Here is a 12,493-nt window from a genome sequence, read left to right as displayed (position 1 = left end):
AATCAACACTGAGGTCAGGATCAGGGTTAAACTGAAGGCACTGTGGAATGGGGCAGTAAAGGTGTCCATGGGCAGTGTAAAGCTAGCGGTCAAAGATAGGTTCATGATGAAATTGGCGGACATCCTGACATGTCACTTTGAGATAAGAAGCTGCATTGGGCTTGGGTGGAACCCTGTCTGCAACAGTGAGATTCACAGTGACTGCAGATGCAGGAAGGAGCAGAAGCTACCACAGTGCAGGAGCTTGCCTTCATCAGAGGTCAGAGGGAAAAAGTGGGTAGTGTTGGGCAACACCAGATGGGTCTAGCTGATTACCCCTCAGACCAGGAGACAGGAAGCAGTGCTGTATAGACAGCAGCAGAAAAGGAAAGCCGAAAAGAAGAGGAGGAAGGCAGAGGAGTCATCCAAGAAAGAAGAGGAGTGAAGAAGGAGTCACTACTGGAGATGGAGTTGAAGGAGACTGGAGATACACTGGAGAAGGTAGGGAAGAAGGAAGAGGACGAATTCTTCATATCAGAGAATGCAGCAACTTCTTCCTTGCCTGTGACTAAGAAGAAATATAACACTGCAAATATCATCAACATAGCTCTGGCTAGCTTGAGACATCATACTGGGCTGAGTGAGACTGCAGAGATTGCCACTGCTGCCTAGATTGATGCTGGTCTTATCACAGAGTCTGACAGAGCACTGGTAATTGATCACAACAAGGTATGAAGGGCTCACGAAAGACTGACTAAGAAGCTGGCTAAGAAGTTTGATGAGGAGATTAGGGAAAATGGCATCACCTGTATCTTTGATGGGAGAATAGATGACACCAAAGTGATGAGGGAAGCTGAAGAAACTGACAGGCAGTTTCCTGGAATCATTAAAGAAACACACTACACAGTGTGCAATGAACCAGGTGGGAAATATTTGTGGCATTTTGTACCAGAGGAAGTTACAGAGGAGAGAAGTCATGCTGAGGTCATAGCTGATCATTTGGTGAACTGTCTGAAAGAGAGAGGCGCAGACCAGATCCTTTTGGCCATAGAAGGTGACAGCACTAATGTGAAGACTGGCTGGGAGGGAGGAGTAATCCATTATGCGGAGGCCAAGCTCTGCAGGAAGTTGGTGTGGATTGTCTGTGACTTGCACACGGAGCAAAGTTTCAGACACCTAGTGACTGCACCGGATGGAAAGACATTGAGCAACAACAAGTGGTCGGGACCCATAGGGAAGATGTTAGATACTACCACTAAACTGGAGATCTCCCCAAACTTCACGAGGATCACTGTTGGTCCTCCTCTAGCTAATCTCACTCAGGAGGTAGTCAAAGATCTCAACACAGACCAATCATATGGCTACAGAATCATCACTGCCACCAGATTAGTAGAGGTGAGGCAGACAGAGTCTAGCTCTCCTGGAGATTGGGCCAGTTTGTCACTGTAGGTGGCTCACCACTACTCTAAGGTTCTGCAGATTGTGGATATCCAAACATGGGCTGAAGGGTAGGAGCCTGAAACATCTGAGGGTAATTGTGGAATTCATAGTGGGCCAAACTGGTTCAACATCAAGTTAAATCACAGCTGGGTGGAGGGTCCAAGGCATGTACTGTACCAGCTGAAACTGCTCAAAAGTCAGATGAAGGAGGTGGTAGGAATAGTGATGCCTACAGTTTAGATATCAGCCTGGAATGCACACTCTGACGCTGTGCTCCAGGCCATGCTGTGTAGTAAGGTGGAGGAGGAGAGGGGGGGGGAAGCTGTGAAAAAGATACTAGAAATCAGAGGTGAGGGAGATGAGGACACACAGGTAGGGGACTGCAGTATCACACCCAAGAGGACTCCTGAAGACAACCCAGATGCCACCAAACTCTCGGAGCTTATTGAATGGAACTCTGCAGTAACCGAGCCTCCTCTGACTTGCTCCCTCACCACTGCCGCAATCAAGGAGTTTCTGGATAGACCAATGGAAGTTCCCGCATTGCCCTCACACACACAGTCAGTAGAGAGGTGTGTGAGGATGACAACTGAAGCAGCACAACATTTTTACTCAAAGGAGAGGAAGGAGGCGTACATCAGGGGCCAGGTGGCCAATAGGGAACTCATGTCCAGGAACAGGAGCAAAGAAGACATGGCCACCTTGGTAAAGTTCAAAAAACTTTCTGATGATCTGTCTGTCTGATGAAATGTCGTTATATACAATAAAAATATGAAAAAATTGCTAATTTTTCATAAATTTCAACTCAAAATATAAGTAGATAGGTGTGGTAAAATCCGAATTTAGAAGCCATATTTCGATTTTGCACATAAAAATTGACAAATTGGTCACTATTAGTCTTTGAAACCTTAAACTTTTCACTTTGCACATTTAAATTGACTCACCAGAGTGTCCCTCGTATTGCTTTGTTGCTGACTACTGTACCTCTCCTCCTCTCATTACCTTACTATGGCTGCACTCCTCTAAGTTTAACCTGTACCTATTATGTATGTATGTATGTAAATAACTCGTGTCATTATAATAATAATAATAATGATGATAATAATAATAATAATAATAATAATAATAATAATAATGATAATAATAATAATAATAATAATAATAATAATAATAATAATAATAATAATAATAATAATAATAATAATAATAATAATAATAATAATAATAATAATAATAATAATAATAATAATAATAATAATAATAATAATAATAATAATAATAATAATAATAATAATAATAATAATAATAATAATAATAATAATAATAATAATAATAATAATAATAATAATAATAATAATAATAATAATAATAATAATAATAATAATAATAACGGTTTATTGAAAAAGTTCTACAGCCCAAAGGCAGAAAATATACATTAGACAAAAATGACTTATTACATACAAAGACATGTGGGTGGATCGTTTAACAAAAGTTTTCATTACTGAAAGGAAAAGGAACATGAAATGAACATACAAATTATTATAGTTTACAGTTGATGGCCTGGGCTGGTCTCTTGCCATACTGTGTGAGGTCTCGTAGGCCACGTCGTTCAGTAACTCGTCCGTAGATGTTGATATGAAGGACTTCACGTGGTCATGGAGACACCGGGTGGTGTGGTGTTCACGTGGTGTTGATATGCTCTCCAGCCATGTTCTATTCACTATCACCATCATCACTGTATATTGTCCAGTCTGGGGTTATTGCATCTCGACACTATTATTATCATTAATTTCACCATTCTCACCCTCTTCCTCATCACCATCATCATCGCCTAGACCAACATTATCACCATACCTCCAAATGACTCACACAGCCATCATCATCATCATCATCATCAGCAGCAGCAGCAGCAGCAGCACTTTATAGCTCTCTCTCTCTCTCTCTCTCTCTCTCTCTCTTTTCTCTAGTTAACTTTTCTTTATCTCCATCTTTCCTTAACCTCACTTTTCTTTCCTCAACTTCCTCTTACCCTTTTTTTGTTCTGTTTCTATTACCATTCTCTCTCTCTCTCTCTCTCTCTCTCTCTCTCTCTCTCTCTCATTTTTTCTTTTTCTTTCTATCCTCATTTATTTCTTCCTCTCTGTATTTTCATTTCCATCTATCCGTTCTCCCTTCCTCTTTTCTTGTCCTTCCCCGCCTTCCTCCCATCCTCTCCTTCCTTCCAATTCTCCCCTTCAGTTTTCCTCCCTTCCATTCTCTCTCTCGTTCCACCCTCTCCTTCCTCATATCTTCAATTCTCTCCTCCCTCCCTTCCTCCCTCCCTGTCCCTCTCTCTCTCTCGTTCCATCCTCTCCTTCCTCCCACCCCCAATTCTCTCCTCCAACCCTCTCTCTCTGCTATTCTCTCTCGTTCCATTCTCTCCCTCCTTCCCATCCCCCTCCCTATCCCATCCCCAGGATCGAGAAAGCACTTGTTATATGATTACACATACTGTATAAAGACCCAAATATGCGGACCACTTAGGAACACACGATATGAATTCCTTATGAAAGATGAAAAAGCATTATACACAAAAAATATAATTATGAAATATTGATGACGAAAATAATAAAAGGGAATAACAAGTTAATAATAATAATAATAATAATAATAATAATAATAATAATAATAATAATAATAATAATAATAATAATAATAATAATACAAACAATAACAATAATAATACAAATAATAATAATAATAATAATAATAATAATAATAGTACAAATAATAATAATAATAATAATAATAATAATAATAATAATAATAATAATAATAATAATAATAATAATAATAATAATAATAATAATAATAATAATAATAATAATAATAATAATAATAATAATAATAATAATAATAATAGGATGAAAAACTAATTAACTCATAGGATAATTCTTTTTTTTTGTCAATTAGGGAATTATTGTAAGTTCTAAATAACACAATTGGTTAAATTGAAAGAATTCACCTTAGATCGAACACTGTGATAAGGTAATAAGGTGGAGGGAGAGTTGAGTGGGGAGGAGGGAGAAAAAGGAGAGATGGGTGGAGGGAAAAAAGAGGAGGACATGAGAAAAAAGGAGAAGATTTAGGAATAGAGTGAGAAGGAGGGAGGATTAAAGAGGGAGAAGAAAGGAGGAATGGAGAGAGAGAGAGAGAGAGGGGGGGGTCCCAAGGGGAAGCATCCCCTCACATTCGGTTTTTTGACGATTCCATTTTTTATTAGTCTAATAATCTTGTTACTTTTGTTCTTTTTGTTCCTAAAATGATTTTCATATGAGTAGTGAGGGGTGGGGGGGAGTGAGTAAAAGTGAGGGGTGGCGAAAGTGAACGAGAGTGAGCGGTGAAAGAGAGTGAGTGTGAATGAGGGGTTAGGGAGAGAGAGGGTGAGTGAGTAAGCGTGAGATGAAGGATAGAGAGAGAGAGAGAGAGTATTTGGGTGAGAAATTGAGTGTTTTCGGGAATGAGTGAAGGGGTGAGATGAAGTACACGGGTAAATGAGTGAATGACTATGTGTGTATGAGTGAGTGAGTGAGTGAGAATGTATTTAAATGCTGGTATCGACCCAGGTAAATACAGTACAGACAGGAGTTCATACAAAGGCATTTAAGCAGGTAGATATACTGTAGAAGTATTTACAAGTTACAGTACATGGCCGTTTATATATGAATATTTTCAACGTTTATCATCATATATAAAATTTTTAGATTCTTGAATATTTTTGTTTATATGTATAATTATAAACAAGTAAATGATTGAGCATTCATGCTTGGCTATAAATATTTATGAAGAATTACCTGTAAGAATTTATGGTGATATAACCGTATGCCTTTATAATAATACACTTATATGGTACTTATATGTAGGCATTTATCATAGTAGACATTTATGAAGACCTGTGTAACTATTTATACAAGTATATACGTAACACTCATGTTCAAATTCACAAAGGAATTTACCAGAGTAAACGTGTATCAAGGGAAACTGTGCCCACAATTTGCGGTATAAATGAAATGGCAGCTCCGCCCTTTGATTCCTCTTATTGAATGTGAGTGGGGCGTCCCTGGGGCTCGGGGGTGCATAATGAATCCTTATAATGCCAGGGTGTGATGGAGAGGGAATGGGGGAGGGGGGATTGTGGCTAGGAGGGAGAAGGAGCAAGGGTAGATGATGGGTTAGGGGAGAGAGAGGTAGGGGTGGGGGAAAAAATGGTAGAGGATGGGGTAGGGGAGATAGGGGTAGATGATTCAGTAAGGGCAAGAGGGGTAGATGAGGGATTAAGGAAGGAATGATCACGAAGGAAGAACAGAGGAAGAGGAGAGTTAAGGGTAGTCAAGTAAGAGTGAATGAAGGGTGAGGCGATGGCTAAGGTGAGGAGAAAGAAAACTAGGGTGATGAAAAAACTAAAGTGTAAACGGGGGAGGGAGGGAGGGAGGGAGGAGAGAGGTGTGGAGGAAAGGGAGAGGGACAAAGAAAAAGATAAATACGGAAGAGAGGCAAGGAGAAGAAGAGATGACTGGTGAAGAGGGGAGGAGGATAACAGAATGAGGGGAGACCGGGGAAGGGAAGCTGGCTTGGGTAAAGAAAGGGAGGAGAGGAGTTGCCCAGGGGGTGAGGATGGGAGATGATAGGAAGAACTGGTTAGCCGTTGAAGATAGAAGGGAGCTAGCGAGTCTGAAGAAAAAGGAGGTGACCAACACAATGATGGAGAAGGAGCTGGTGAGATTGAGATGGGGAGAGGTGAAAAGAGGAATAGGAGACAGAACTGTGTTGTGTGGTGTTGTGTTGTGTTGTGTTGTGTTGTGTTGTGTTGTATTGTGTTGTGTTGTGTTGGGTTTTATACATTGTATTGTGTTCTGTTAATACATAGTACTATGTTGTGTTGTGTTGATACATAGTACTGTGTTGTGTTGTGTTGTGTTGATACATAACACTGTGTTGTGTTGTGCTGTGTTGTGTTGTGTTGATACATAACACTGTGTTGTGTTGTGCTGTGTTGTGTTGTGTTGATACATAACACTGTGTTGTGTTGTGTTGATACATAGTATTGTGGAAAAGGGGATATAAAAGGGAGAAAATGAAAACGGAGGGGAAAATAAAAATGGGGTGAAAGTAAATAAGGGAATGGAGAAGAGAAGGATTCATATTATGGGGAGAGTAATGGGGTTAAATAATCACCCCCCATAAAAGTAGTTCATGTATATGTTCTGGGTACCAAGTTCTATCTACAGGAGCGAACACAAACACCTGTAGAGTTTTCGTAGGTTCTATTTACTGGACAAACAGAGATACACAAGCGAGGTGGCGCTCCCTGATCTGTCTGGGGGTCAACTAGCCTTTCAGGCGACATGTGGCAAGTAATACATTAGCAGCTTCCATATGTCGCCAGGCACATTAATTAAGCGTGTGGGACATGGTAAATACATTGCCACACGCTGCTAGCTAGGCTGAATAAATAATGTATATAAATGGAGCACATACATAATATACATACATAATATACATACAATTCATGGGTTAAGAGGAGATACAGTCGGATTTAAACGTAACCACACACCCCCTCCCCCACTCTGTAACACCCAACCCACACTCCCTCACCCCCTGTAACAGCATACACCCCCCTTACACCTTTGCAACACCATAACCCCCCTCACACGCCTGCAACACCATACCCCTCACCCCCTGCAACACCATGCCCCCTCACCCTCTGTAACACAATACCCCCCTCACATCCCTGTAACACCATTCCCCTCACCCCTGTAACTTTATACCCTCTTATAACCCCATACCCCGTAAAACATACCCCTCACCCCCTGCAACACCATACCCCTTCACCCCCTATAACACCATACCGTGTAACACCATACTCCTGTAACGCCATACCCCCTTCACGCCCCTATAGCACCATACCGTCATCCCCGTATAACACCATACCCCTTCACGTCCCTAGAACACCATACCCCTAGTAACTTCATACCCACTCACCTCCTTGTAACACCATACCCCCTCACCCCCTATAACACCATATCCCCTCACCTCCCTTCCACTGATAGAACAAAGGGGAACTGTTCACTGCCTCTTGACTATAACATTAACAGCATGCCCTTGGAACTATGTAGCTCCTATAAATATCTTGGAATTTGTGTGAATGATGCAAACTTTGTCAGCAACCTTCGTGACAAACTAATGCAGCGCATTAAACCCCTCAGAACCCTTGTTGGCGAGGGCTATGGAATTAACATACTTTCTATCTTCACGTCATTCGTTCTGTAGTTGACTAATATGCTCTCCATCTTGTGACTATTCCGCCTAAACAACTCAACAGCCTTGAGCTAGTGCAAAATGAAGCCATGCGCATCATTCTAGGTTGCCCAAAACCAACCAGAATTGTAAACATGAGGAAAGAGCTCGGACTGCCCTCCCTATCTGAGTGGATAGCTCTACTTAATACCTTGTTTTGTGTCAAAGTTTTGAAGAACAATGGTTCCCAAACTACAGCTCAAACTGAGTTGATGTTCTATCTAAGTAATCCCGACCATCTCGCCAACCTTCCACAAAAGACTCTCTTCGGGGCGTGGCTTCATAAAAGAGTTGCAGATCTCTTGAAACTGAATGTCCCAATCACCCCAGACGAACCTATTAATGCCATTCCTCCTTGGCTGGATATATCAGTTCCTATTAATTACACTCCTGTTGGTAGTAAATAAATGCTAGACACCGATGTGGTGAGATGTGTCACACTAGAAACTATTAACAGACACATAGAGAGTATTAAATCAAGTGAATGTTATGCTTTTACTGATGGTTCTGTGCAGACAAACACAGGTAAAACAGGCTGTGCAATTGTAATGTATAAAGAAAAAGAGATGATAGTGTCAAACAAACAAAGGCTGAACAACTGGGCCAGCACAACACAAACTGAACTAACTGGAATCTACCTAGCCACAGACTACCTCAAAGAAAATGGAGGTGGGGTGATATTCTGTGACTCTCAAAGTGCTTTGAAATCAATGAACAGCCCGTCAGGCTCTATGTCTAAAGTTGTATGTGATATTAAAAGGAATGTGATAACTGCCAATGAGAACAACTTTCGTATCGAATTTGTGTGGATTCCGTCCCATGTTGGAATCAGGTATCATGACCGTGCTGATAGACTGGCCAATGAGGCATGTAAGAAAGAAAATGTTGACCGTGACCTTGGCCTGTCCAATGCTGTAATTAAAAACATTCAAGTCAGAATCATGAACTCTGATCTAGAAGAAGTGAGAAATGCAGAGAGACCTGACAGTTGTAGCATTAGTAAATATGACAAATTTTGTGACAAGAGATACCGGTATGGCCAGCATAAGGACAGAACCAGACAATGTGATGTACTGTAGTCGTGGCCCGAATTAGACTAGGATACAGACACATCTGGCAAGTTAGTTACGCTGTACCCATACCGGAACACTCAGCATGTAAACTTTGTGATAAACCTTTAAAGCATACACTTGAACACTATATTATTGAATGTGACACTGTCAAAGACTTCAGGCCACCTGACTTATTGTATCTTGAACTATGTAGTTACTACATTGAATCAGGGGGTGCTTGAGGACATTCTTGCTGTTTATCCCAAATTTGCTACCCCACACCGATTAGTCTTCAATTAGAATATGACTCCAATGTATGTGATCCACTGACCTATATATACTGCTAACGAATATGATGTATTTCCTTCTTTGTGTACGAACCTCTGTCCGGCATGGCAGTGAACAGTGGTATTACCCACATGAATCTGACCTATATATAGTGTCATTGAATATGATGCATTCTTTGTGTACGAACCTCTGTCCTGTATGGCAGTGAAGAGTGACATTACCCACATGAATCTGACCTACGTATATGTATGTATGTGTGTGTATTTGTATGTATGTATGTATGTATATGTGTATATATATGTATATGTATATGTATATATGTATAAGTATGTATGTATATGTATATATATGTGTATGTGTGTGTATATATATGTATATGTACTGTCAATGAATATGATGCATCTCTTTATGTATGAACCTCTGTCCTGCATGGCAGTGAACAGTGACAGACATTACCCACATGAATCTGACCTCTATACATTTATAGCTGTTAATGAATATGATGTATTTCTTTGTGTATGAACCTCTGTCCTGCATGGCAGTGAGAAGTGATACCACCCTCAGTGTCAAGACCTGACTGAATTACTCAGAATAGGCAAACTGTACTACAAGCTTTGCCAATAAATTTGTTAAACTAAAAAATGGAGGATTGTACTACTCAAGGCCGAGGCATGGGAAAGGATGAGTGTGAGACGGGAGGGGGAGGGTTGAGAAGGTTGGGAAGGGGGGAAAGGAAGATGGAACGGTGGACAGGAAAGGACAATAGGCAGATGAGAATGGGGGAGAGACTAGCTGGATGGCTGAAGAGGGAGAGGAAGAGGTTGAGAAGTTGGCGAAAATGAAGGAGAGAAACAGAAAAGAAAGAGAATAGGAGGATAGATAAGGAGAAAAAATAAAAAGATAGAAACAGAGACGAAGAAATATAAGAAGAGAACATGAGGTAAATATAAAATGAAAGAGAGAGAGAGAGAGAGAGAGAGAGAGAGAGTATAAAGGGTAAGAGAACAGAGCATAGAAAAGAGAGGGTTACACTCACTGAGAAGGTAAGAAAGGGGGGATGGAAGAGATAAGGAATGGAAAGTGGGAGTTGTCGGATGGAAGAGTAATAGGGATGGAAAAAGAAAACGGTGGTCCAGTATAAAAGAAGTGTATAGAAACGTAAGGAATGGTGATAGAATGAGGGATGATGGCAGAATTAAAGAAAATGTAAGAATAAAGGAAAGAAGAAGGGGTGAGGAATGAAGATTGGGGAATAAAGAGGGTGAATTGATAAGGAAAGCCAGATGGAGAAAAGGTGGAATGGTTAGGGATGTGGAATGGAGGAAAGGTTAGGGAGAAAGGTGAGAGGAATGGATGGAAGGTGAGAGGAATGGATGGAAGGTAAGGGGAGAGGAATGGAGGAAAGGAAAGAGTGAAGGGGAGATTGGCGGAGAAAGAGTAACGGATGGTGCAAGAGAGAGATGAGGGGTGAGAGGTGAGAGTGAGGGGTGTATCCCCTATAGAGTAAACAACCATATTAGTATTCTCTCACCCGGGAAATTACTCAATGGCCGCCCCAGCGTCAGAGGACCACGGTCTGTTGGTCCAGCGTTGTGGTGATGGTCCAGTGTAGTGGTGGTCCAGTGTTAAGGTGGTCCAGCATTGTGGTGGACCAGTGTTGTGTGGTCCAGCGTTGAGGTGATGGTCCAGAGTAGTTGTGGTCCAGTGTTAAAGTGGTCCAGCGTTGTGGTGGACCAGTGTTGTGTGGTCCAGCGTTGTGTTGATGGTCCAGTGTAGTTGTGGTCCAGTGTTAAGGCAGTCCAGCGTTGTGGTGGACCAGTGTTGTGGTGGTCCAGCTGTGTGGTAATGACCCAATGTTGTTGTTGTCCACCGTTGTGATGGTAGAGTGTTGTGGTCTACCAGCTTTATAGTGGTGATCCAATGTTGTGGTGAACCAGCGTTGTAGTGGTCCAGCGTTGTGATGGTACAATTTTGTGGTGGTCCAGCTTTATGGGGGTGATTCAATGTTGAGGTGGTCCAGTGTAGTGTTGGACCAGTGTTGTGATGTTCCAGCGTTGTGGTGATGGTCCAATATTGTGATAGTCCAGTGTTGTGGTGGTCCAGCGTTGTGGCGATGGTCCACTGTTGTAATGGTCCAGTGTTATGGTGGAGCAGTGTTGTAATGGTCCAGTGTTGTAGTGGCCCAGCGTTGTGGAGATGGTCCAATGTTGTAATGGTCCAGTGTTATAGTGGTCCAGTGTTGTGGTGGTCCAATGTTGTGGTGGTCCACTGTTGTAATGGTCCGGTGTTATGGTGGTTTAGTGTTGTAATGGTCCAGTGTCATGGTGGTCCACTGTTATGGTGGTCTAGTGTTGTGGTGGTCCAGTGTCATGGTGGTCCAGTGTTCTAGTAGTCCAGTGTTGTAATGATCCAGTGTTGTGGTGGTCTGGTGTTATGGTGGTCTAGTATTATGGTGGTCTAGTGTTATGGTGGTCTAGTGTTATGGTGGTCTAGTGTTATGGTGGTCTAGTGTTGTAGTAGTCCAGTGTTGTAATGGTCCAGTTTTGTTTTAGTCCAGTGTTGTAGTGGTCCAGTGTCGTGGTGGTCTAGTGTTGTGGTGGTCTTGTGTTGTGGTGGTTTAGTGTTGTGGTGGTCTAGTGTTGTAGTAGTCCAGTGGTGTAATGGTCCAGTGTTGTGGTGGTATAGTGTTGTGGTGGTCTAGTGTTGTGATAGTCTAGTGTTGTGGTGGTCTAGTGTTGTGGTGGTCTAGTGATGTGGTGGTCTAGTGTTGTGGTGGTCTAATGTTGTGGTGGTCTAGTGTTGTGTTGGTCTAGTGTTATGGTGGTCCAGTGCTATGGTGGTCTAAAGTTGTGGTGGTCTAGTGTTGTAGTAGTCCAGTGTTGTAATGGTCCAGTGTTGTGGAGGTCTACTCTTGTGGTGGTCTAGTGTTGTGGTGGTCTAGTGTTATGGTAGTCCAGTGTTATAGTGGTCTAGTGTTGTGGTGGTCTAGTGTCATGGTGGTCTAATGTTGTCGTGGTCTAGTGTTGTGGTGGTCCAGTGTTGTGGTGGTCTTGTGTTATGTTAGTTTAGTGTTATGGTGGTCTAGTGTTATGGTGGTCTAGTGTTGTGGTGGTCTAGTGCTGTAGTGGTCTAGTGTTATGGTGATCTAGTTTTATGGTGATCTAATTTTATGGTGATCTAGTTTTATGGTGGTCTAGTGTTATGGTAGTCCAGTGTTATAGTGGTCTAGTGTTGTTGTGGTCTAGTGTCATGGTGGTCTAATGTTGTGGTGGTCTAGTGTTGTGGTGGTCCAGTGTTGTGGTGGTCCAGTGTTGTAGTGGTCCAGTGTTATAGTGGCCCAGTGTTGTAGAAGTCCAGTGTTGTAATGGTCCAGTAGGGTGTGTCATACGAAGGCGAAT

This window comes from Homarus americanus, unplaced genomic scaffold, assembly GCF_018991925.1.
Source record: "Homarus americanus isolate GMGI-L3 unplaced genomic scaffold, GMGI_Hamer_2.0 scaffold39155, whole genome shotgun sequence".
Classification (NCBI taxonomy): domain Eukaryota; kingdom Metazoa; phylum Arthropoda; class Malacostraca; order Decapoda; family Nephropidae; genus Homarus; species Homarus americanus.
Note: the sequence above shows the minus strand (reverse complement) of the source record.